The sequence below is a fragment of the Manacus vitellinus genome, unplaced genomic scaffold, assembly GCF_001715985.3.
Source record: "Manacus vitellinus isolate BGI_N305 unplaced genomic scaffold, ASM171598v3 scaffold_70_pilon, whole genome shotgun sequence".
Classification (NCBI taxonomy): Eukaryota; Metazoa; Chordata; class Aves; order Passeriformes; family Pipridae; genus Manacus; species Manacus vitellinus.
This window is the reverse complement of record NW_021940754.1, coordinates 1,967,281-1,995,208: the sequence shown is the minus strand read 5'-3', so window position 1 is coordinate 1,995,208 and position 27,928 is coordinate 1,967,281. Positions and strand designations below refer to the sequence as shown.

General features: G+C 41.6%; 1 protein-coding gene across 1 annotated transcript in view; it reads right to left on the bottom strand.

The window, feature by feature from the left end:
- Nucleotides 1-27,669, bottom strand: part of PELI1 (pellino E3 ubiquitin protein ligase 1) — a 42,430-nt gene extending 14,761 nt beyond the window's left edge. The window contains exon 1 of the mRNA XM_029964401.1: nt 27,624-27,669. The gene's annotated coding sequence lies outside the window, so the exon portion shown is untranslated. The remainder of the gene's footprint in view (nt 1-27,623) is intronic.
- Nucleotides 27,670-27,928: the final 259 nt, after the last annotated feature.

Sequence of the window (27,928 nt, the reverse complement as noted above, 5' to 3'; positions counted from 1 at the left end):
CCCCAGAACAAGCCTTGAGAGTTTGGAAAAATCAGTCTAGCCTTCTGCTTCTGTATGGGTCATTATTTCCTTAGTCTACACTGTACACCTTTTCTTTTATAACTCAGAATAAGCTTAACCATCCACTATACACACAATAGTGTCTTATGATATGAAAGCATCAAAAATAAGACAACAAGGCCAAGGTCTGAAATGAGCAAGGAGCCTCTCCTGACACAGGATACCAAGCATAAACCAATGCAAACAACTATCTGCTATTGTGCCCTGAGAACATCTGTAAAGTCTCAGTAGAAGAGTTTTTCATTCTCATAGACAGAATGAAAGCATCTTTTTACCATGGACATCTGCCATTAGTGGGTTGGTCATCCTGGAAACAAGTCATGCAAGAGTCAGAGCACACACACACACACACACACACATAAAAAGGGCCGTTTTGTGTAGACACGTTCAAAGGGGCATTAACTTGATACACAAGAGCAAATCTACTGTTTTGCTCCAAGGCTACAGTTAACTTTTTCCAGGCTAAGAAACAGCAGTTTTGGTTGAATTGGCATCCAGCATCTTGCTTCAAGTTCTGTTCTAGCCTCAGAAGCAAGTCTGAGCAGTTCTCAGCAATTTTAGGAAAGACAGGAACAGCACTATGAGGACAGGCAACCTTGCTCAATGAACAAGGGAAGTGTTTTAGAACAGGACTTCTATTATGGGCCCCTATACGAAAATCTGTACTTTATGATAGTACTCAAAAATAGCATTCCTGTTCAGAAGATGGAAAAAAGCCATCTAAGCACAGGAGGCTGGTTTCAATCAGACCTCTGCTAACTTCAGTTCTCTTATTCTGAGCTGCCATTGATGAGATGAGAATGTGGTTGGGTGTACTAAACCTGGAAGATTTATGTAACCAATAACGATCCATTCCGACAGACTGACAAAAATCAATCCTGAAAATATTCCCCTGGGAAAAAAAAAAAAAAAAATCAAAAGAATCCAGCATTTTTTTCAGTTATGAAAAAGTAACAGCTGATCCTCCCCTGAGGAAACCACGATAGCCTCCTACGGGTTATAAATGATGTAATTCAGACTGCGTGTGGGAAGCCAAAAACATTTGTCTTTTAGCACAAGGTGCCTATTTTAAAGCTGTCACCGCAATATTATCTCTGTCCTTAATTAGCTGAGAAAGCTCTTCACCAGTGCTACATTTCCACGCAGTCTAAGCCCCCTTGCCACCTCTATCCTCCACATCAGCTTTTGGATACACTGGTGAGGATGCACAGACTCTCACACAGGGCATGGCCCTTCTGCCAGCGCTCCCTTTTAGCAGAGGGACAAATGCTACAGCCTGGACTTGCTCCATCAGCTGAACTACCTGTCAAAGTTACTCACAAAAGCTACTTCAGGAGATCAATTTGCAGCTGTCTCCATGAGGTTTTGGCTGCACCTGCACTTCGGCTGTTACTACAAACTCTGTAGGCTACATTAAAAAAGGTATAGTTTTGATTTCGTTTCACTCAGATTATCAAATGAAGATTATTTATAATCTCAAGAAGCCATAAAACAATGCTACACAGAGCCCTGCTGGGAGAACATCAGGTGTTCATTAGCCATAGCACTACCTATTTGTACCTTCAGGGAGTGCCTTGCCAAAGTACAGGCAGGAAAGAAAAAAAAAAAACAGCTTTGTTCAAAATGAGTATAATGTGGCAAAAGTACAGTTCTCATAAAGAGAACTCTGCAGGTAGAAACCTTTAAAATTATCGCCTCTACTGCCTTCAGACAAATTACAAAGTATTACCTTAAAAATAAGCAGACCCAACTTTCATTTCGAGTCAGTGACAAAAGCAAAACTTCTTAAGAGTTTAGACCAAAAGAGATGTGTCTTATTTTTAAGAGGGTTGTAACACAAGTCAGCTTTGATGAATGAATCCAGGAAGATTCACTGTCTGATGTACCTGTACTGGACTATATGGCTGAGAAGCCTGTAATTGCAAAAAACCACAATGACTTCTTGTTCTACATTTCTGAACATTACAGCTTTGGCTTTTATGAGCCTCTGACTTCCTGATGAGGCAGTTCATGTACCAAAGTATCTGCTAAATAGGTATTTGTATTACATTAAAGCCTTTTCACATAGCATACTGCACCATCTTACAAAAACAGGAGTTACAGTTACATTTAAAGCCTCTATTTCAGTTAAGACAACACAAATATTTAACAGCTCCATGAGAAATTCCCTTAGGTAAATGATGACAGTTTCAAGGCATCTTGCTCTGCACCCTAAAAATGAGAAGTGACTGGTGCTTCCTGCGAGCAAACAGCATTTATTATAGTGGGCACTTTGAATGCCTCTTCCTCTCTGAGGTGGAAGGGCAGCCTGCAGACACACTGCCCGCTCTCACATTTCCTTTCCACCACACCACTGAAAACCACTGCAACTGAGGAGGCTTTTGAAGACAGACTGAAACAATACCACGCTGAAAAGGGAAAAGCGATGGCATGCAGAGCACTTACCGGGATCTTTGTGTCCTTTCTGTATTTCCACACAGTAGAGAAGAAAAAACCCCAACACTTCGATCTCGTTAAAAACCAGCCGAAAACCACCAACTCCTTTAAACCTCCGGCAACTGCCAGACTGAGTGACTCTGCTCTGAGTGCTTTCACTTCAGCCGTGGGTAGCGCCTTCTGCCTAAAGAGGGGCTGGCTCTGCCTTGCGTAAGCCGGGTAAACACGGCTGCACCACACAGCATTGGCTGGGGGCAGAGCCGGCATCCTGCTCCCGCTCCATCAATTCACCCATCCCTCGCCCCGAAAAGGAAAAAAGGAAGCGGAGGGTGTGCTGAGAACACTGCTGCGGCCCAATTGCCTGGCAGCTCTGTGGCTGAGGTTCTCAGAGAAACACTGATTTATTTCCTTCTCTTACATAACTGTACCCATGCATCCTATACCTTTTCTTTTTTTCTTTTTAAACCATCATTTATTAGCCCAGCTAGCTTTCCTCACCTCCCACACAAAGAGTAATTTCTTAATACAGTCAGTGTTATACCGGCAGAAACTCTTCAGGCGTTGCTACCTCGGCTTTCACTAACACCGTAGAATTGGACACACCACACACCCGCAGACACCACCTGTGGCCAATGACTCTAGAACAGCTCATTCCTGTAGGATGCACGTTTAGAAAGGCAAATCTGCACGTGCCAGACCAGGTTATGAGCTCATTTCTCATTCCACCAACATCGAAATCGCTGCATCGAGCCAGTGGGTGGGATAATTTAAATGTCTGAGCCATAAAGTGGTGATCAAGTTACCACAGCTTCCAAATCGCCGCCTCTCGCAATCAATCATGCAAATGCTCAAAGGCTGCTGCAAGCATGGTATGACACAGCAGCTTAACCTTTACATTAAGTTTTACATCACAGTTGTAGTGGGCCAAGAAGGTGTACCTGGTTAACCTGGCCAGGCTGACATTTCGCATCCCCCGAGTTCTACAAGTGACTGTTGCTCCTGTTTCTGCTGCTCCCCCCTTGGCTTGCCACCTCAGCTTTCTAAGCACAGTTTTGTGGCCTGATCTGTCAACATTTTTAAAAGTTGGTATATCCACTCTGTTGTTTTTCAGCTGGATCTCTTTCCTAGTTCAGCTCATGGTATAGTCATTGGGTAACCCTTAAATCTAAGAACTGTCAAACAAGCTTTCTGTTCATAATGCCACGACACAGCATAAGTTGCAACTCCACATATGGCAGCCTCACTGCTGAAAACCAGGTGAATGCATACCTGTTTTCTCTCTCCTCAGCCTACCCTCCACAGCCAATCTTCCCCTAAGTAATACTGTATGGCTGTCCTGTTACAGGATCTTGGCACCTACCTGAAAAATTCAGCTGCAGAACACCTTGCCACAGGATATTCTGGATAATAAAACCATACATAGGCTCAAAGACACTTTTTTTTCCTCCTATCATAGATTACTAAGCACAAAGATACCACTTTGCTCCACAGAAGTGATTGAGCCACAGCTGCTGAACACTGAGAAGCGCCTGGAGAAATACCAATGTACAGGTGCTCCCTCATTTCCACTCTTCTAGTCACCAAAAAAATCGTGCTCCTGAACACTGATCTGAGATGGTATGGTCATTATCACAGCTATCAGATTACTAAACTGGCAAAGGGCTAAGGGAAAAAACCAAAATAAACAAACCTCCAACTATTTTAACCCAAATAATTTTGCTTATCTGTCAGTGGGTTTATTCTGTAAACCTGCTATACCAATACAAGTGAGGGGATAGGGACCTTCTGGATCAATCTCAACAGTAAAGCCAGAGACTCATCAAGTCCCATCTTGAGACTAATGTTGAGTCCTCCTCCCTGCCAAAAGTCAGTGGCTTCACCCTACTGGCACACGAACCCAATTCTTCCACTGGTAACATGAAGATCCTTAAAACAGCACTTTTTACTGGGTTGGAAGAGTCACACAACCCCACCTCCCCCATCACTTTCAAGTATTTTCTATTTTGTCCTGGCCTATACAAAGCTGACAGCTTTAATACTGTTTTAAGCAGGGCATAGGGTTTGCTTTCGCAATTTTGTTTTTAAGAAAAAAAAAAAGAAAATCACATCAGGACTGCATTAGTATCACTTAACACATAGATATGGCACCAAGAGTACAAAGGGTGCTCTGTATTCAGGTATTTAACAGCAGAGATAAGTTATTGGTAGGACCACTTCTACCTTCCATTACTTTTCTCACACAAGTTGCAACACTTGCACTGTTTCAAAAGCATTCATCCTGAAAAGCACAACTCAAAGACTAATTTGTTTCTAGAGCTCCTTTATTTTCTCATTTTACAGACCCAGCTGTTCAGAGTTCAGGTTAATAAGCTTGTGGATTACTTTATGCCACCTAAGAAGCTCCAGAGTGAGCAGCTGCAGGTGGATATGCCCCACCCAGCCTCCTTGAAGATAACAATCCTTCTCTCTGTGCCCTACCTGCCTTCCTATTAGTGACCCACTGTATTCTGGAGCACAGGCTTCTGCTATCAGGCAACACCAGATAATGTCCTTTCCATAGTTAACCATGCCCCACCTTAATGCAGTTTTTTTTGAGGTTTATTTTGCCCCTAGGCACACTGCTGTGTGGCTGCCTCTGAATCTCACTCTACAGTTTGAACCACTTCATTTCCCTGCCTGTGTTTCCTCACAGCCATGCTCTACTCAACTGTTCCTGTGTCAACAATGTCCCTCACTTCTATGAGGAGGAGGGTTTAATGATTTTCACTCCACACAAGACCCAGTGCTCTGTCTTGTGTACTGAAAGCAAATGCCTCCAGCGTGCTGTCGCTAGGCAAGCCATCTGATTTCTCCTGGAGCAGAGATACCATGCCAGACTAAAACAATGGAATCTGTAGCCCAAGATATCATTGCTAATTTCATGAAGTGATGCTGAACTGCAGGGGAGGTTCTTTCCTTGAACTTGTTAAAAGAAATAAAGGGCTGTATCGTCATGTTCCTCTATCTGACTCACGAGCAGATGCTGTACAGTTTGATACAATTACGTGATTTCACATGACATTCAACATGAGCTTTGAAGAGGAACACACTTCTAGCTGTTCCAGCTAAAAAGACAAGTCTTATTGCTATGGCCTCTGGTGTCCACACTGCCAAGAAGCCTGAATGGCAAGCTCTGCACCCTGGAGTTAACCTCATCAGTGTATTACTGCCAAATTTCAAGGTGGACATTTTCAACAGCTGTTGATAATTTTATTTAGCAGAACAGGCAGGGAGTGGAATAAAAGCCCCGCACAGGATAAGTGCTTGAAATTGCTGTACACAGGTACATAAGAACTGAGTCTGAAGGAAAGGAAACACTGAGAAAAGGGAGCAAAAATGTGGAAGACCAGGACCTGTAATGGTCCCAAGGGGGAAGTAGGCTTGTAAATTCAATACTGAATGCTGAACATGCACTATACACCACCTTAACTCTTCTTCCCACAAAGTCAGTGGCTGAACTCTGAGCAAAGCAAACAATATCCAAAAAACCCCAAATATTTCATGTGTTGCAAAGCATTAACACTGTTAAGGGGTTCCCAGAAGCCTAACCCTAGGTGCATGAGGGAAGAAGAAAAAAGGGAAGATTCCTGACTTACCAGCCCCATTAATCTTTTATCGTGTTACGTCACATGTAATCTCTGTTCAAGGAGTTCCCATGTTATACAGTTAATAAAAAGTCATACTACAGTGTTTTAAGGAGATTATGGGGGGGAAAGGGGGAGAAGCAGCTTGAAGCCAAGAACATGCTATTTAGAGTATACAATAGAAATGTTAATCAAATAATCTGCAGGAAGAGGAGAAGGGAAGGAAATGACCTAATCCTCTGCACTACTCTGTGGTGGCTTATGGTGAGAAGTAAAAAAATTCTTGAGCAAACAAAGGTCCATTGTTAGAGCTACAGCTTCCAGATAAGAACCCTTTTCTGCATCTCAAGTTTGTGTGCCATGAAGGGTAGATGGTACTTCATGAACTCTTCTACACTGACCACTTCAGGAGGGGGTAGAAGAGGCTAATTAGATTTCCAGGACAGCTGAGTGAAAGACCCAAGTAGAATCTCAAGTTCTTAAGGCACAATAAATGCTCCTTCAAACGGATCTGCCAACTCTAAAATGTCTTTCATCCAGCCATGGTGATCCTTGAGCAACAGTAGAGCAATTTGTCGCTGGGGCAGGCTACTGACACAGAGGCAACAAGTCCTCATGCTGCAGAGAGGCATTTCCCATGACACTAATCACCCTTTGCCATCAGACAAACCTAATGAGCATTTCTCATCAAGTTCTGTTCCACCCTTCCATCTTCATGTGCCTGTTGCTCAGGTACACCAGAGAAGCCCTTCTACTCAAGGACAGCCTGTTGCCATCAATCCACATCCCATCCTGCAGACTGCAAAACACAATTGGCCCTGTCTTCAATTTGATCTCTGCTCACATATGGCTTTCAGCACTGTACCAACTCAGTACTTTCAGCTTCCTAGGGGACAGACCCCCATCAGGAAAAGTGCAGGCAAGATTTCTGACCCTTGGACTGAGAACATATCTCAGGCAGGAATGAAGGAATACCTTCAGGACAGCAGGACAGCTGACTTTTAGGTGCTTATGTGTTTTCAAGAGGCTGAGTCAACTCTTTTCCTCATAGGGATTTCATGGAATCGCAGAGCAATTCAAGAGATCATTTAGTCCAACCTCCTGCTCAAAGCAGGAATTGGCTTACCAGATATGGAGCTATCATTGCAAGAGACTGGGAGCTTTAAGTATGAAATGGCCTCTCAAGACACACATTCCCTCAGAAAATAGTAAAGGTGTACTGAATGCTGGAGAATAGCAGATGACAAGCAGACTTGCACACCAGTCTGGGGTTTTGTGTTTGTTTACAGCCTTCCTATGACTGCTGGATCCAACCTTTGCTTAAAATAAAAACAATTCCCAAAAACTACTGCAGAGAGCTTGCTGTAGCCACACCAAAGATTGTTTGGGCTGATTAAACACTTGAAAGGGTGAGATCCACACCGTGTTTTAAAACAGCTTCACAAGAGAAATGTGGCCCAATAAGCAGTTCATTAATAAGCGGCAATAGTTGCCTCAGTAAGGCATTTAGGAATTCAGCTGCTCTCAAGATGGTGTTGTGGTTTAACCCCAGCCAGCCACCAAGTACCATGTGGCTGCTTGCTCACACCTCCCCCTGTCCTGTGGGATGGACAAGAGAATCAGGGAAAAAAAGGTAAAACCCTCAGGTTGAAATAAGAACAATTTAGTAATTTAACTAAAGTAAAATAAAACATAATAAGGGAAAGGGAGAGGACATAAAAGGAGAGAGAAATGAAACCCAAGGAAGTGATGCACAACACACCTGCTCACCACCCACTGACCGATGCCCATCCCATCTCTGAGCAGCTGATCAGCCACTCCCAGCCAGCTCCCCCCAGTTCATATACTGGGCATGACATCCTATTGTATGGAACATCCCTTTGGCCAGCTCAGGTCAGCTGTCCTGGCCAGGGTCCCTCACAGCTTCTTGTGCACCTGTTCACTGGCAGAGCATGGGACACTGAGAAGTCCTTGATTTAGAGTGAGCACTGCTCAGCAACAATCAAAACATCAGTGTGTTAACATTATTCTCATCCTAAACTCAAAACACAGCACTGTACCGGCTACTAAGAAAATTAACTCTATCCCAGCTGAAATCAGCATGGATGGTCCTTCACCTGGCTTTCTCAAGTACCTCCTGAAGAATCAGACACACTCAATTCCTAAAAATCAAAGACTGAAAGAAGGATAGGCAAGGCCTCATTCTGAGGCAAACACATTTGTTTCCCAAAAGGCCGAACTGACACGAGCCATCTGCCAAGTCAGAAACATGCAGATGTAGCTGCACCAGGCTTCCTTCCAAGACAATAAACTTGAGTTTCCCAGGTACCTGGAAAAGGCTATTGTTAAAGACTTTTTTTTAAGTTCTCTATGATCTTTCCTGGTTCAGTTAACCTCGGCCATGAACAAGCACTTCCTCAAAGAATCTTTTAGCTGTTGTTCTGCCATCTTTCAACATCAGAACTCAGACTCTCTGAGCTTCAGGTATTATGGTTTCCCCTAAATAAAGAAAGAGAGGCCCAATTTGAATTCATTTCCAAGACACAGTTTTCATACTTGCAAAGCCTTTTAAGGTACCAGCAGAACTAGCTGAACCTGCACTACCTGAAATTTTTCATTACCACAAAGCCAGATCATTTGACCATGGACTTCTTCAGGGAATGTTAATACAGACAGTTGCTAGAAGTAGAAACACTTTCAGTGATGAAAACATCTTTGCCTCACTTTCAGTGATGACAAACATTTCATACAGACCAGCAAAAAATAGACAACAAAAGTATTCAGCTGTAGAAGTTCAGCTCTTACTGGCTGTCTCCCCACACTCACATTGTAGGGAAAGACATCCTAGGACGGACAAAGTTTAAAAACTACACAGTTTCTAATCAACTCCCACATCACACAAAAGGATCTCTTAAAAGAAGGCGAATACATTTTCACTCAAAGACATTGTGATGCACAAAATCAAGTTTATCAGTTTCCCTCTGCTTTATCCTAAATTCCTAACCACACTGTATGTGTGTACTCTTGACACTCACCATTTCAATTGTAGTCCATCTGCAATTCTGGTAAAAAAATGTGCTGGATAACCTCCAAATGGCCTCCTCACCTCTGCATGTGAATGTCCCAAGACTGTAGTTCACACCTGAATATTCTGTAAGTCACTGCTAATAAACATACCACCTTACCATATTCCTCCTCCTCACTTCAAACTCTGGACAGTCTTCATATAAGGTACAAAACTTGGCCCTTTTTAAAGGTATCACCTCCAGCATTTACACATAAAAGCATATGACCTACATACCTCTGGAGAGTTGTCAGAGGCCTCCTCTCTGAAAGCCAAGGGTCAGGTTTTTATAGTGGCCTGCAAGGATATATTAGAGTTCTACACAGAAACAGCTGGTTCAGTACCTCCTTTCCCTGTATTTCTGACATTCAAGCACATCTTTTTAGGAATATTTTAAATACTGTTGTATGAGCTCAGGTACAGAGCAAATATTACTTTAGGCAATAACCCAAGAGAGCAAGAATTGATTGCTTTTCACATGCAATAGGTTTCTGGTAGAGGTATACTGAAATATGTTCAGATACATTAAAAGCTGTCTCTTAAGGAGTCAGGTGAACTGACTTCTATGCTAATACAACTTGTATTTATACATGAACACAAAACTAACTTTTTGCACACTTTAGTTTCCAAGTTCATCACCTCCTACAGTCAGCAATGCAAACAGGACAGTCCAAATACCTCCTCATGTTAGACCACCTACCAGTTCCCAGTTACTGCTCAGAGAAAAAAAATCCCATGCTAGTCAATTATATCTTTTTTTTTTCCCCTTTCTAATCCCACAGGCAATGCATGATTTAGCATATCTAGACAGGCATAATACTTTGCTTCCTACACTTCTAATCCAATTTGGATAAGAGGTTTGCTGCTTATAAAAATAAACAGGCAGTTGCATTTTGCCTCTATGCCGGCACTGACACCTAACAACAAAGAAGGTCATTCCCAAAGAGCAGTAAGAATTCAGTGCTGGAGATGCCATCTCTAAATTCTACTCCTTGGTTGAGAAAGTAATTCAGTTACTTCTTTAACAGGTACAAGAGAGAACTGGCAGGTACTCTTGGTTCTTGTCATATGCAATTTTTGACGTTATCGTACCAAATATATTCTCAGCAAAAAAGGCCAGGACAGAACACCTCAACATGGAGATGGAGCTGTACTATTCCTATAGGGACCCAAGGGACCTTAGTCTGACCATATGGTCCAGTTTTAATTAAGAGCTAAGGAAATCATTATGTTCAACATTTGACTTACAGCTGGAAGTTTTCAAGGTGTCGCTAAAGTTTTCGATTTGCTACGTACACAGGAAAAAGTCACCCTCAAATACGAGAAAGTATATAGTTCTATACGGCAACTTCATGTTTTGTTCTGGGAAAAATAACAAACAAAAAACCAAAAATAACCCGCGCTTAAAGCCAGGGTTCAGGTTCTCTGTACATAGCAGCTCATATGTAAAAGCTACCTGAAGAAGCACGCAAAACAAATGTAGTTGAACAGTTAAAGACTGAGCTAGATTTGAATTGCCACAAGCGTGAAAGAAAACCTACATTTCTCTCTCATTTCAGGCATTTCTCTGACATGCAAAAGCCTCTTAACACTTGCAAACTCACTTCTAGAAATGACCTTGGCTTTGCACTTTGTACCTGTATGCACTGAGAGGCAGGCTTTGAGCAGCAAAGAATCACTTGCTTTCTCTCAAAGAAAAATTTTTCTGTTCAGGAAATAGGAAACACCAATGGGCAAATATCCCAAAAAGAGCATACAGCCACAAAAAATGGCACTTTTGACAGCACCATGACCAAGCCATTTTTGAACAGTACCAGACAATCCAGAACACAGCAGTACTTTACGGAGATTGAAAATAAATTTCACATGATTTACAGCATCACTTATTTATTAACCAAATTGACTGGTTAATATAGTACAGATTTCTTCCCTTCTCAACCCTGAGAAAGAGATTGAGAGAAGCCTCCACCTTAACCTACGGTGTGCACTGCATACACCTACCTAGGCTACATTTGGGTATCTTCAAGTGCACCTTTTGTGTACCATGGAAATCTTAAGTCCTGTTTTTCTAGTAGAGCAAAGTTAACAGCAATAATCTGTTCTAGAGGAGCTGTTTCACTTGCCCCTTTTCAGTCAGCCACTCAGAGCAGACTCCAAGAAATTCATTCCAAGAAATCTGGCTCTTCAGAAGTCATCCTTGCAAGTTTTCAGGGGTAGGTTGGCCCTCTCTGGACTGACATTGTTTATGAACATTGCTTCAAATTACAAACAGCTGCTCACACTGAGCACAGCAGTGCCTCATTCACACGCACAGAGAAGTCCTGCTCATGTTCTATTTGTCATTGCTCACTCTCCTGCTTAGGGATGTCTCCTGCCATCCCTTTGCAGAGCACGATGCTCAGAGGGTATGAACTGTCATGGGCAATGAAGAAGTCACTGCCCAGACCTGGCAGAGATGTCTGACACACTTCTTGACCAATACAAATTCAAAGTGAAAAAAAAAAAAATCAAGCCAAACAAGCGCCAGGTGAGTGGGACAAAGGCTACAAGTCTGCCAGGCTGATCAGCAGAGCTGCCTTTAGCAGTAGATACACTGTAGTACCTCAGTGCAACTTATGGGCAGAAGTTTTATTTAGAATTTCAAAAACGGACTTCCAAGCACGCTCAGTTTCACTTCAGCAACATCAACCCCAGCTGTAGAACATATATTCTCTAAACACAAAGGAAAGAAAACCCTTTTCTCCGGGTTAGCAGCCACTGTTGCACTTAAGCTTTTCAAAACACTGAAGTCATTCTGTACTTCACTGATGGAAGCGTGTGGATTACCTGTCCCCAAAATAAACTAGGAACTATACAAATAAATACAGCATTGTTACAAGCTCACCCTCCCTCTACTCTCTATTTTATAATAGGCATTCCTTGTCTGCAAACATGACTGCTAGGACAAAAAGATGCAAGGTCAGCTACACCAAACAACTCTGAAATATTATCAACACTACACAGTGTTACAAAACCAGCATGAGGAAGGTATCAGCTCCAATAATTTTACTAGTTTCTGAGGTGAAGCATTTTTCTTTTACTAATCACTTCCAAGCTGAGGCTTTTTTTCCTTGTTAGAAAGGATGTACTTCATTTTAATTGCAGAAAAACAAAAAAAACCACCACCACCACCAAAAACAGGCAAGCACAAAAAACCTATTTTCTTAAAAAAAAAAAAAAGTCTCCACTTTAAAACCAATCTGTGGCCTAAGCTCTTTATTTTGAAAGTACGGTTTAAATAACATGGTGGGAAAGAACTTGTGTCAGTAACTTTAGATACACAGCTATTTAATTTTCATTATATTTAAAATCTAACGAAGTTATAGCAGCTATCTCATATTATTAGAAATAAGAAACACTTTTTTTTTAATTACTTAAAAGAGTGATGCAAATATCACAGCCCAAAATGCGGACATGTAACTGTTGACACAAAGCCCCAGTCCCAAAACTCGCCCAACGAGAAGTGTGAGTTGGATCTCAGAAGCACCACTTCTGGGAACGAGCACATATTCCCAGTTTTGTGACAGAGAAGCTATTTTACTGCTTCTGGGATTAAAACCTACAACTAAGCATCCTCATATTTGCTGTACTGGGATTTGGGAAAGTCCAGCTGCAGGAGTAACTGTATGTTTTGCTTGTTCTAGGCCCTTCTTTTTAAGAACAGAACTTAGCCTAAAAATGAAGGGGTGCAAGTTTAGGAATTACTGGGTTTCTTTGTATATCTACTCCTGTCTTTTCAGGTCATCCTCCCTCATTCAGCAATATGAAAAGGTTAATACATCCTCACAGGCTACTTATTAATTTTTTTATTAACATATTTAAATAAATGCCTCTGTTTCCCCAAAATGTAGCTTGGTGCTTAACTTCTGATATGGAAGTCTACCTAAAAATTGTATAAGTAAAAGAAAGGCTGCAATCCTAACCCCCAAAGCAACACCACTAAGGCTGTACACACTGAAGCAGCAAGACTTATCCTTACCAGCAAAAAAAAAAAGGTCCAGAATATAAAAGTTAAGCAAAGATAACAGAAGATCTAACACAAAGGGGCATTGAAATATTACAGTCGAAACTCCCAGTGAAGTGGCAGCCAACTGAAATCAAAGATCATAAGAAAAGCTTTCTTGTTAATCGAAAGCAACATGAAATCTCTTTTGGACCACAAATGCACAGAGTAATCCACACTAGCTCCAGAGCAAAGAAAACGGAATCCTTTGACAAAACTTCAGCCTTCCAGACAACTGCTTGCAAACTCAACATGTTACAAAGATGGTTTTTACTGTGGCACAAATGAAGACTCTCTAATTAAATTTAAACAAAGTAAAAATATACTTGCAGCCTATAAGTTTAGCCCAGATTGGAATTCTGCAACAAGATCCTCTCCCTTAAGTGTCTTTTTTAAAGCGTGCCAAAACCATTAGTTAAAAGGATAATCTAAATAAAGCCATTGTTAAAAAAATAAAACTACATCATATCATGGCTGGAACAGCTAAGGAACTGGTCAGGGAGGAAGGATTATTTCCTGGCACAGTAATGAAGCAACAGACTAAGTTCTCCCTCTCTCTTTTTATTATTATATTAAACCTTCCCAATGCTTTACAAAAATAAAACTGAGGTTTGCAGCTCATCTGATCAATTGCACTGAGCAGGAGGACTTTGTTTCTGTGCAAAAAAGTAAAGGCATGCTTAGCAAGGAAAAGAAAATGAAGTCCAAACTCTGGTTTTCTTCATCCACCAGGTCAGTTCACCAAACCTGATACTTGAGCCCAATTATGCAGGTGCAAGTAAGGATTCAACTGCACTGAAGGCAACTGAATTCAGCAGCATAAGCGAGATCACTATCAGCCTAACTAAGCAAGACTGTACTAGAACAGATCTTGGCTGGACATGTAATTTAATTCACCACTCTGATTTTGGATAAGCCCCAGACCTTCAGAATAATTACACTGCCGTCAGAGACAATGCTCAGTGTCAGTTATAGTATTTAAGTTGTGTATTGTTTGTCTGAAGAGAAGAAGCACTTATATGCCAGGCACCTTCTAGCTTCTCAAGCCATTATACTCAACTGTGTTTCACAACTCTTCCTATGAGTTTTTTGCAAGTATTTTTGGCCTATATACAAGTACTTGAACATGGCAAGTCCTCTCTGACCCACCAGGTTTCATTAGAAAGAAACGTCTTCCTACCTTATCTTCCAACGAGACTCTCAAGTTGATAAAACAAAGCTGTAACAGCTACATTACTATCAAAGCTCCAGACCATCCTGCACTATCTGGTGAGTTTCCCCTTGAAATACACTGGCAGAGTTCAGGAATTTTGCAGTAAGAATTCACTCGTGAGAGAAACTTGACAGAAAAATCAGGAAGCACAGTGGAATAATACGGAGCTGATCAGAAACTAAAATAAATATGCAGCATGAATTCAAGTCAGCAAACTCACATGAAATAAATAATGAAGTGGTGTTTCCCATACCTAAACCATTTCAGGCTGTTAACCACCAATACTGACTGCTCATAACCAGTTTCAGGATTCTGGCAGCTGAAACACAAATAGCAGCCATTGAAGTACTGATACCTTTGATCATGAAAAACATTATTACGATTAGCATCTCCTGCCTATTTGCTCCAATCCCCTGAGATGTAAAATGAAACTATAAACATTTTCAAAGTTATACGCCAGAAGTCCTCTCACTATTAATCACACCCTTTGTACTTGAGGTTGTACTCTCAATTTCAGTAGCATTAGCTCCATTTGAAAACTGGTCTAAGCAAGGAAAAGTTGGTGTTCTCACAACACCACATTCATTACTCCTTTGGTTCAAGCAACAGTGAGAGGAGGAAGCAGCTGCTGTCCTCAAACCAGAGGGCCAAGGAAAAAGAACAAGACACAGATACATTCACAGACAAATCTATGGAAAGCAATGCAAGAACTTTAAGCCTACCATACATCAGAAGGATATATAGTCAGTCTAATAAAAAAACCTTAAAGCACAGCTCCCTGAAAAACTCCCACACTTCATTTGTTTCTCTTGAGTTAGTGAGAAAACTCAGCTCGTGGAAAGCCTCTGGTCAGCAGGTCTGGAGCAAAGACAGGCCCAGGGCTGCACAGCTCAGGGAGGGGTTGCTACGTGTGTGCAGAGGCCAGGGAGACGAGATGGAGAAGGTATTGCTCTCAGCAGGCAGTAAATAGTGTATTAGCTTAGAGCCTCTGGAAACAACCTTGGGTAGAAATCCAATATTAGGGCATGGGAAGGTAAATTTGGTACAGCTTAGGAGGCATCTCACTAATATAATAATCCCCATTTTTATAAAAGCTGGGAGTGGTTGCTGTAGAGAGATCCTGTCCAATGAACCACTTAAAGCATTCTCTCTCCACTTTCTTTTTTAAAAAATTAGTGCTTAGAGAACAAATACCGTTACGGGTGGTTACAGCAAGACAATACTAATAGTTTGTATTGTTCTACACTTGTACTTCTAGCAACTAATCTCAATCAAAATCTTCCAGAGGTAAACAAAAGCTCCATTTTAAAGGAACTCTAGAAGTAGTTACTGAATTCTCTGGATGAAAAAAAAATTGAAAAGAAGTTGGTGTGCAGGAGGAGAAGTTTGTTCTCGTAGAACAACTGCGTAGATGCAAACTCACCGTGTCCGAGAACCTCGAGATTGTAACCGCACTTCCACTTGGATTTACGATACATAATCAAGAGCCACACTCGCAGAGGGGAAATGACCTGTTGATGATGGTGGCTGTCAACAATGAGCTCAGATCAGTTTAGCTGCTAGTGGAGACAGGGCAACGGTTTTCAACACTGCGAGAGAAAGCCAGAGTGAGACCATATGGTTAAGCCCCATCAGCAACTGAGAACTGTCAGCTGGGACAGGCAGAGGTGGGAAGCCTACCTGTCACAGCCCCTGTAAGGAATGGTGTCCTAGAGGTTTATCAATGTTGGCTCAGTGTCTGCTGGAATAAATGTATGTTGAAAAAAGCACCAATAAAGTGTCTTTGAACACGGCATACTCCCTTCTCTCCAGTCAGTATTCCCAGTGCAAACTAAAATATTCAGTTGGTCGAAATTAGTCAGGGAATTCAGTTACCCACTGGCTGGTTTCAGTGAGCTCAAGATTTACTGAAATTTAAGAACATGTTCTGGAATTATACTGGATAAGTCAAAGTTTTACATTTACAGAAATGCCAGTTGCAGGTAAGCTTTAGACAAGCACTGTCAGCAGACACCCTGGCTGTGTGTTATCCAAAACCGTGCAAAATAAAGGGATGAAAGGCCTGGCTTTAACTTCAAACTACTTAGAGCGGGGGGAGCTGGATCAGATGAACTCCAGAGCTCCCTTCCAAAATAAATTCTCCTCTTCGTTGACAAACCTGGCCATTTGCACAGAGGCATGAGCTCTGCATGCAAAGACAAGTCCTGCATCACAGAGCTATTTATTTATCGCCCATTCTCACGACTGCCTGAACTTAGTTGTTAACAAAGAGCGGGAGCACGTTCTGCAGTCAAACAATTTTAAGGTGGCATAAAACACCACTGCCTGCAAAGGCAGCAGGAACTGCCTGCTCCTTGCAGTTGGATAATAGAGGGTTTGTGCACAACCATGATTCACAGATGTGTGCCCCCGTCTGCTTCTCAGCTGGATTTACTGGTGCCCAGAGCACCTGAACAAAGGATAGGAACAGAGAGCTGGGACCACCTGTCATATGACTTTCTGTTCATTTCCAGAAAGATAGTAAAATTATGTATTTTTAAAGGCATAGCCTGATCAATAGCAAGATAACAGGAAATAAGAGTTTGTTCCTGAGGAGTACTTAAAAGCTGTGTTTAATCTTGAAAAACAATGGAACTTAACTATTTCCATTCTTAACTCCAGAGCTAATTTTGTTTTCTTTATATTCACTCTTCTATTCAATTTACTTTGTTCCTCTAGGTAACAGAAGCTACATTTATCAGCAAAAGACTGCTTAGTACAGGAATAATCTAATTAGCATGCATTCTGAGTTAACACTAAGCTTATATGAATGATGTTTTAAAATTAAGTTTGAAAACAAGCAGAGTAACAGCAGTAAATGAAAAATTTAAAATTCTTAGTTACAAAACCTCACTTGGAACAACCTATAGTTCTGTCTTCATCAGGCTTAGTCATTTCCCGTGCGTTTCTTCATAGGGCAATGTTTTTGTCAGAGATTTTGCTATGTTTAGGGGTCTAGGACTTAGGACAACTCCAGAGACAAGAGGAAGATAAGCACCATTAGTCTACTCAGTTCTGTAGCATTATGTACCACCAATTCTTCTTATGAGGAGCAACACCATGATAAAAATTACCAAAACACTTTCAGGAGGCTAAAAGATGAGGCACAGCCTGTCTGCTAATGTGAGTCACCTGCATAACCAGTTGCTACAATAAAACCTGGGGTACACAAACATTTACACACAGTATGGTCTGGTTGCCAAAATTCTTCCACCAAAAATTCTCCTGAACTGGTCATTTGGTTGCATGCTGGGAAAGCATCTTCTAACACTGCCTGGGCAAAGGTAACCTGCAGAAATTGGACAGGCCCCAACAGAGACTCCAATACAAGGAGTGGAATGAGAAGACAGGTGTAGGACAGAAAATACAGACTCTGAAGACTGTGAGATAATACCTAAAGACTGGCAATGCTTAAGTAATACTTCCAGAGACTAATCATCTCTGAGATGGAGTCTGAAACATAAACTATGTCTGAGGACTGGACAGCTGAAGTCAGACTTAAAACCCATGCTCAGTACTTCAGCATAAGAGTGAGGTCTAACAAAAACCACCGAGTGTCATGGTTAAGCTTACAAAGCAGACTAACTAGGAATTCCCACATACTTTATTACAATGACTACTATTAACAGGGAGTGTAGAACTCACTGGGATTTTAAGTCGCTCTGTATCACGAGACACCTCACTTCCTCACTTAGATGCAGGTCTTTGAAGCCCTGAGCAACCTTACCTTCTGCCAGAGTTGTTAGAGTAAAGCTGCAAAGCAAAAACCAAAACAGACTGTCATTTAATAAAAGGAAGCTCAGCAGAAGGAGTAAAAGAGGCAAAGGGGGAAAACCCAGGCTCCATCGAATGCCACGCTGCTCCACACCAGCACAATGGAAGGGAATCCTGTTCCACTCCGAGGGCTATGAGCCACCTGGCCTGAAGCCATGCTTATGCACAGCTACTTGGCCCTGAGGGTTGAAAATAAAAGATGAACAGCCAAAATATGAGGCCAGCAGACACAGCTGTCAGGCAGGGATCAGCAGACCTGAGGACTAGCATTAGGAATGCTCCAGCCCATGCTGGTTGGCTGTTTTGAACTATACCCTGTTCTTTCCCTCAGTTATTTCCTTCCTCTCTTTGTCTACCTACCATAACTCCTATTTGTGCTCTGCTTCTCTCCCCCTACCTCTTCCCTTTTTTGTCTCTTCAGAGTCCAAGGTCTTTCAGTCAGGCTTCTATTCATACAACTGACAAGAGCTGAAAAAATGGAAGTTCACAATTTTTGGTACGTGGAGCTTCCTGTCAGAGGAATTTTTATAAAATTCAAGTTTCTTGAAAGACAACTGATTGACTGTTTATAACACTATTCTCAGTCACAGCATACCAGTCAGTATTAAAGACAAGAGTTCACAAATAATGCAGTCTGATGATTTAGCTTCTATAAATGGAGGGTTTGGCCACTGCAGAGAGGTCTGATCTACAGCTCTCACTCACATAAACAGTCCCTGGCCACACAAATAAAGACTGTCATGATCCTTGCCCAAAATCCTGCAGGGAAAAAAATTAACATGATAGCAGATTGGATGGAACAGCTCTAAGAAAAATCAATAACAGTAGCTGTAAAATCTAAAATTAAAGTAAGTCTGGTTTTGATGCTTTCAGTACACACAGTACATTAAATTTGGCAAAAGCCCAATGGAACATGAAGTACTTGTGGACAATGTCTGCCAAGAGCTAGAAATATAGCACTTAAGTCTTTAAAGAACAAACAGAGAACCTCAGTTGATTTCTACTTTATGCATCTGAAAAAAAATTAAATCAAGGTGATCTTTCTGAGGGAACATTTGTATTAAATCTCATGGGAGTGCTTTGTGCAATGCTGAATGGAACACATGCAGACTGGCAGATAATCAGTATTTATCATTTTATAATCTGTTCCACTTGTGACAAAGGTTACACACAGATGTTATACTTCCCCATACTCCAAACCACTGTGCTTTCCTCCTTAGCATCAGGCTTGTGTCTGACACAAGCTCTGTACCTGGCTCTTGGTCATGCTGACACTTCCAAACATCCAACAGAGTGAAAGCAGAAGAAATGGGAAGTGTGAACTCAGGGAACTCATGCTGCACAATCAGTTTTTTCACCCACCTTCAGGTTTGTTGGTACTTCATTAGTCTACATGCCTCAGAGCAGAGCAAGATTTGATTAGTAACTGAAGACTAATTTGCATTTCTGTAGCAGCCCCCAAACATTAACAAATTAAGCATCAACACACCTGTGAGTTGCCTACCTTTATTAAAATAAGGACAAAAAAAAAAAGAGACAAGGCTAACAGCCATCTGGGGCTTTGGAGACATCATCCATCATCCCAGCACACAGGTTCCTCTCCCTGTCACCTCCCATACACAGAGTTCCCTCCTTGTTTGACAGGAGAGTTGAGCACAATTCCAGCTTTGTTATGTTTCAGCCTGAATCCTGCCATGGGAAACTGGACAGCAAGAGAAGAGGAAACATGCAATGCCACACTAACACCAGCCCAAAGCCAGGCAAGAAACTTCTCATGTCATCTCACTCTACATGTAAGCCAAGCACTATCTGGATCTCTAAAGCTGCTATTTCTTGATGATTGAGGTTTTGAAATATTAGAAACACCCAGATTATTCTGCCTGTTACTCCTCCTCATTAACAGCTATAAAATAACAGCAGCATGCCTACAACACTTGGTGCTGTGGACTCTAAGAGACTGAAAGGCATCAGACAAGTGATTATTGGCATAATAAATAAGCTCTTCACTTCTTCCTGTGACAGGTCTCTTTGCTTTACGGGTTAACATCTTGTTTGGCTGAGGCTCCTACCTCTGCTCCTCTCTAGGTATTTGCAACTTGAATGAGCCCCTCCCCAAAGCTGCAGAGTAAGGGAAAGATGGCAGGAAAAATGCTTGTAACACCCTCCCTCTCGGGTAGAAGTTTCTCTTGCTATCTATGCATATCTCAGAACAGTGAAATATGCATGTTTATTTCAGTGAGGGAAAAAACTTAATAGTGTATATATACTGGCACAGAAATTCAAAAGCAGTTGCTATATCTGAGTCACAAGTGGCTTATAAGCCCACACTTTCTACTACAGCATCCTGACCCTTCCCAGCCAGCAGTGAGAGGTACAAGAACCTACTCTATGTTCACATCTGCTGCTCAGAAACCCTCAGACAAAGCTAATACACCGGCCACAGCGCTGGCTGTAAAATTACACACATGCAAGAAGAGAAATGCATAAAAATAAAAGCTACTTGTGCATTTCTATGCCTGCATGATCAAGCTGACTTCCTCAATTTTGGCAGGTGGCCGATGGCCTCGACACAGTAATACATCACATCTTTTAGAAAGAACAAGAAAAAAACAGCACCAAGCTGTTACCTCACCATGGTACACTCCAGCCTTCTGGAACCATCTCGAGTAGTTTACAGAAACCTCACCCAACAGGCTTGTGCTGCACCAAAAGGGAAAACTCTACTGGAATGATACTTCACAGACACCATGTACAGGACCAAATAAATACTAAGACAACTGATGTGGGCTATCAGCAGCATAGTAATTACCTTATTATAAAAATAACAGCAACAAAAAAACCCAAAAAACAAACAAACAAAAGAAAAACCAAACACAACCCCCCAAAAACCCAAAGATCCAGTATGATGGATCCACCTTCTGCAGGAATCAAGAGGCAATGACTTGGCTGTGAAAGTCATCTAAGCACAAAGGGGTGACCAGCTGTCTTCAGACTAATATGCTTTAAAATATAATTTGTCTAAAGCTTTGTCTGCTAATCTCAGGGTATGAAGTGCATAGACATAAATATATATGGTGTGTATGTATATCTATATATATATATAGATATAAACACATTAAGAGGCACAAGGACAGCAGATTAGAGCAGGAAGCAGACCTTACCTGAAGTGTCAGCACTACCATCACAAATTTGCCTCAACATTATCACATGAGAAAAAGAACAAGTGAAACACTGTCTACTTCTGGGCCTCCTGGGTCTCTGCACTACCTATCTGAAAAACTGAAAAAATGTTACATCTTTTCCCTGTTAAAAAGCAGTTTTTACTGATTGTCCCCAGAAGTTTCAGGCAATTTGAGCTGGATCTCTCCCAGCTCTTTATTGAAAGTACATAAAATAAATATCCCCACAACTAGCAGGTGTTGAAGTTAAGTTTTACCACAATTACTTGTTTTACAGTTTGACTATCATCTTCTCCCCTATAACTATTCAACTGGACAGCCAATGTGCTCATGCCACTTCTAGGCATCACAGTTTTTTTCTGTGGAGTTCTAAAGGCAGCATCCCTAAATCTGAAACGTAATTACCAAGAAGGTTTGATCATGAAAATGGATATAGCAGTATTGACTGCACAGTCCATAACTCTGGCTTCTCAAACATTAGTAGTCAACAACTGTGGTTTCCTACACAGGAAATTTCTATCAGCAGGTTCTGTAGCATGTTACATTTTCCTTCCTAAATTCAGAAAAGAGCACTTGCCCAGCAGAAAGGACTCAGATTCAAATCCAAAATGCAGCAGATACTCTACCTCCAACATTAGTAAGGCTGAAGCCACTTCACTCTTTTACACTGCAGAACAGAAGTTCAAAGTCCTCTTCTGCCAACCTTAAAATACAGCAACTCAAATATCTACATGCATTTATTTTCTTCCATGTTGAACATTCCTCAGAGTATTTAAAGTGGCTCAGGAAAAAAAGTAAACCAAGCCAAACAAAGAAAAAAAAATATTAGTGGGAAACAGCAGAATTGACATATTTTTAGAATTAGCAGTTTATCCCAAGAGGTGCATTAAAGGAGGAAAATGAGCAACAAGTTCTTTAAAAGTAAGCAAATTACTTGTAGTAAGCCTCCATGTATGATGCATTTTGGATTTTTACCCCTAACCTCATACCAAATAAATTGTTCAGCTATGTGATCTGACAAAAGAATCATTACTGATTTTCCAAGTTGAAACCTGTGTTAAGCCACAATTAAGGTAATATTTATTCTTGTAAAAATATTGTAGTGAACTACAACTCCTTCAGATAAGTGGAAAGAATATCAAGGTAGCATGAGTCAAAAGTCTCAGTACACATATTAACACTTAAAGAGAAGAGGAGCCTTGAGATTTCTTAGCAGAAATTCTCCAGGGACCACTTTTATCATTTAACACAAATAATCTGTCTTAGGACAAAGAAAACACAGATGAAGTACTCAAGCTTGTATGATTTTAAAATCAAGTCTTTAAATACTGTTAGACTATGAAAGGCAGAATGAACTTAGAGCAGGGACAGGGGGCACTTTGGGGCAGCTCTGTAACCGTAGGAGAGGTATGATCTTAACACAAGAAAAGGAACTACAAACACATGGAACTCTAACACTAATTTTGCTGCTAGTTTAGTGTTAATTTACAGTGTCCCAGCGGACTCAATGTTTAAGGGGGCCATATGTGCAGCTTCCATAGGCACACCATTCCTAATGGGAGGCAGTTCCACCTGGGTGCCTTGTGTGCTGTCCCAGACATTGCTGATAAATCCCTGGGCAAAGATGACCAGCTGGACAGAAATATCTCAAGCCACATCTAACCCAAAAATGCCAGTTTGACTGCCCTGACCCAAAGAACAATTAAGCCATTAGTGTTGTTGACACAGAACAAGGGGTTACCATCCTAGAGGACAAGCTGGCAGGGACAAACTAACCCAACAGCTGCAACTTTCCAGTTGCTCACTACTCCGTTCAGACAATTAAGCAGAAACACCGAGGAGACAAAAAGGACAGTGTGAGATGCACAAATCACATCACTTAAGTTTGTTCTTACTATGCCTTCAGAAACTCTTGCAGGCCTTGAACTTGACCAGTGTCAAACCTTAACGCTCTTCTTAACAGAAAACAAACCAGTGACCTCAAATTCAGTCTCTACTTCCCACCTTGTCCATAAATTAAGGAAAATCGGTATCCCAGCTCAGAAAAGAATATTTTTAAGCACTTGTAAAGAAGCCCAAAGGGTTGTGTAGTTGCAGAAGCATTGCAAACTTGAAATACAAACAGCTAAGTACATCCAGGCAGATGAATCAATTGGCAATGGAAGGGAAAAAAATATTGATGGTGGTCTACTTAAAAGACAATTATGCCTAAGCAGGGTTTTCTGGTTTATTATTTTTATGGTTTTTGGTTCTTTGGGTTTTTCTTGATTTTTTTCCAATCTTCCTTTCAAGTCCTAGCTCCAAGAAACTATCCCCCAAAGAATCCTATTTGACTTTCTTCAAACCTACAAAGTATTTTTTAATATATCCCATTTACTCTAAACCACAGTCAGTCCACAAAACACCACTACCTAGTAGCTATTCATATTATCAACTATCCTAATAATAATAAGTATTCTAGAGATCACTTCTGGTTTGAGTCTTCTTCAGCCTTTCAATACCTTCCTGCCATTCACAAATATAAACCTACCCTAACATAGCCAGACCAGCACCTCTCCAGCACAAATATCTCTGTACTATTAAAAAAACTTCTCACAAGGAAGGCTTTTCTCCCTTCTAAAACCATATTTATGCAATTAACTGCTACAAACAGGGCTGGCACAGGAAAACATCTGGTTGACATAGCTGTATAGCCAACATCCAGGGAAATCAAGAGCATTTTTGAGCCAGCATGACACAAATCCCAAGTTTTCTACAACACACATTACTGGTGAACAGGGAAAGTGAGTGTGAATTTAACAGATCCTCTTCCCAAAAGAAACATAATTACTGGACCAGAGTAAGAGGTTTTGACTGCTCCTAATCTAAAACCTGCAATAGACCTTTAATTAGAAGAGTAAAATTATAGGACACTCCCAATCCTGAAACCGCAGCAAGGTTTAGTCCACTCTGCTCTCGAGTACGAGATTCAAGCCCAAAATTCAGCATTTACATAAGTACCACGAGTGGCAGTCAAGTCACTATGATTAAATTCAGCAGCATGGATTAAAAACAAGGTCAGCAGATTAACTTTTATTACCTGTTCACGAACTGAACCGTGCTCCTGCATGGCAGGCTCCAGGGAATACCATCAATCCTTAACTAAACACTTCCACCCAGGCACTGCGTTCAGTCTGAATCAAACAAGCTGCTGACTAGTTCACACTTGAGCCCACGTCCCACAGTGCCACCTCACAGCATTCCCACCTCACATGCCAGCCAGGAGGATGCTGCTGTAGCAGGACTGGTATTGATGATTAGCTACCTTCAGCGCAGGGTGCCAGCAGGGGACAACAGACTTTTCCTGTAAAGCCTGTCGTTTCCAGCCAACTATTTCACATCCATTCGTTACTACAGGGTTATTCCAGAAAGGTCATTTTGAGCAGTTAGGAACATTTGGTGCTCCCAATCATGTCACACGGGTCAGCAAAACAGTCCATGGCACAGGGCTTACCCAGGTAGCCCATAAGCCGTGCACTCACTCGGGCAAAGCACTGAAGAACCTCTTCCTACTTGAAGCAAGAGCTTCTTTTTAAATCAATATAAATACAGGATACTTGTAAAAGAACACACTCTCAGTGCAAGGCTGTAATTTTTCTGCAAATCAAGTTATTGTCAAGGGTTTTTACTGCTCTACAAAGGTAGAGCTTGCTTTTTTTTTTTTTTTAATTTAAGGAGGACTTCTAGCACGGCAAAGACCTGCCATCCTTTTTAACTTGAAAGGCAGGCTTTTCAACACATCAATTCAAACATCTTAAGCAAGAAACACAATCACTTGTAACTATTAATTGCTACATCCACTGCAAAACATCAAGGCCACTAAGAACGTGCCATGATGCTACCCTATTGTCACAGCCCACCCCCAACCACCCACTGGAGAAGAAAATCCACCCCATGAGCGGACCACAGCCTCTTAGGAGACACAGAGCCACTTCAGCTTTACCCCACTGACACCATTTCTCACAATTAAACCGCTGGTTTACCTTCTTCCCCACGAATCTTTTCATCCAGGTAGACTAACTGGGCCTGATTAGGGATGTAATGTTGCTTTCAGTAGAAACTGGGGAACTACAGGAAGAGTATGCCATTCAGTGGTGCATCTTGCTAACCGGCAGATTGAAAGGACACAGAAACTAGATCAGATGGAAACATGCTTACTTTTTTCCACTGAAACTCTCTCAGCAGCGTTCAGCGACGCTCGACCTACTTCCTACACCATCTCTTTGCTGTCACTTCCTTTGACAGATTGTCAGCACGCTTGTGAATCTGGAGATTAAGGAATGAATGCCTCGGAAGCAAAAGAGCTGGACTTTTTCTTCTTGATGTTCAGTCAAAACTTTTACAATCTAACCAGCAAGGCGCACAGCGACCAGCAAGGGAGCAACAAGTACCTCCAATTACTGGCATCCAGCAGGAATTGCTAATCAGCTGTGTAATTTCACTCACAAGTATGCACTTAAAGGTGACTGATTTCTCATGAAACACCCTCATTCTTCTTTTTTTAGCTCGGGGCCTGGATTAGCATCTACAAACAGCTTTGGGTTTTCTGCTTTCCCATGTTCCAGAGCTCCTGTCTGAAAAGACATTTTATATCAAAATATACTTGTAATTAGTTCCTTCCAAAGGACTAAGAGTTTTAAATACCACAGGCTCCAGGCAGATGATCCTCTATTTCACATCTACAAACACAGACGTTAGCTATAAATCCTGAAGTGAAAGGATCCTGTTTTCCAAGCTTAGTTTCTTAACAGAAACCGGCGTTGCTACCAAAATGCAAAACTGTCGTGGTAGATACAGTATATTAAGTTCTGCTCTAACTGAAATACTAGTAGTTACTCAAAACTTTTATTTCCAAGATGAACACTAGCGCGGTGACCTGCTGTGTTGAGAAATACGGTTCAGTGTTTGGTAAGAACGGAAACATTCATGAGGCGCACACACTTCGCAGGACTTTACTCAGGACAATGCAGGTGCTCCTACATGTTTAATTCATTTGAAACAGGAGATGTTGAAGCTTAAGGTACCCAGTAGCTGCCTATTGCATTCCTAAAGCTTCCTGCCAGGCCATTCACACGACTTCAAAGAGACACTTATCTTACGCAGCACTAAAAGGGTCTGATTTTCCAACTACCACTGCTCAATTTTCAAAAAAACCAGACTTTTTTCTTGGGAGAAAGGACCGTGGGGGATAGGAGAAGGGGGAATACCCCAGACAGACGTCTGAGCTTCGGCTCTACATTACTCACTCCAAAATTGTCGGCCTAAAACATTACAAAGCCACGTGAACCGCACAGCGACAGACAGAAACGAAAATCCGGGCAGCCTGCTCACATGCACTAACCTACAGGCGCCTTTCGGAACAAAAAGCAACCGATGATGTATCATCAACAGGTCATCCGGCTGTTTCTTTGTGGGAAATAACAAAAAAAATACGAAAAGCCGCTGAACAGAAACCGGAAACGGCCTTTTCTTTTTTTTTTTTTTCCCCGGGTCTCCCCCCGCCCCCCACACGCGTTCAAAATGGAAAAAATAAACCCATCGCCCTTCAGATGCAGAAGCGCCAGCACTGCCTCGCTGAAAGGCTTTGTGATTTTTCCTCGCCAAGTAGTGTTTTGTCAAGGCAGAGGAGTCCCAGCATATTAAAAAAAAAAAAAATTAGGAAAATAATAAAAAAAAAAAGGGGTGGCCTTTAAGGCCAGAAACACGAGTGTTACAGCCACACTGCGTTTTGCTTCCATGTATTCCAGAAGCTGCATTTTTGCAGAGGTGAAGTAGCTGCAATTTTTGAAGAGGTAGTTAACAACAAAAACAAAGGGGAGGGGGAAGAAAAATGCTTCCGGTATAAAAACGTATAAGTGCTTTAAAATATACCCTTTAAGAGGCAAAAATTATTCAGCTGAAAACACAACTGCTCCTCCTCTCCCCTGCCTTCAGAAAATATTCTCCGTGGCTGTTACAGGCGGAAATGTCCCCCTCCTATTAGATCTTCCTGAAAACGCATTATTTAACTAGGTGAAAACAGGAGTGAAAAGAAAAACCGGACACAAGTTGCGCTGGATGGGCAGGCTGCTCACAAAAGAGCCGAGGCTGGGGAGACGGGAGAGAAACCCTGTGATTCCCCCAAGAAGCTTAAAATGAAAAGCACACAACTTACCTACCGACTATCTTGGATTCTTCCAGAGTGAAACATCATCATATCTGGAAGAGCTAGGGATATTTTTTTTAAAAAAAAAAAAAAAGGGAGCAAGCTTTCCCACCAAGATCTTGCAGGTTAACAACGGCCAAACAAAATCCCCCTTTGTTTTGTTGTCACCCGCCTGCGTGCTGCTCCGGCACGGGGGGCTGCGATCAATGGACTTCGGGGAGGGAGGACAGGGGGGGACTTGTTCGTAGCCGAAAAAAATATATATAACACCACTGCTGCCAAAAAAACCCACACGCCCTGAATTCAAGAGAACC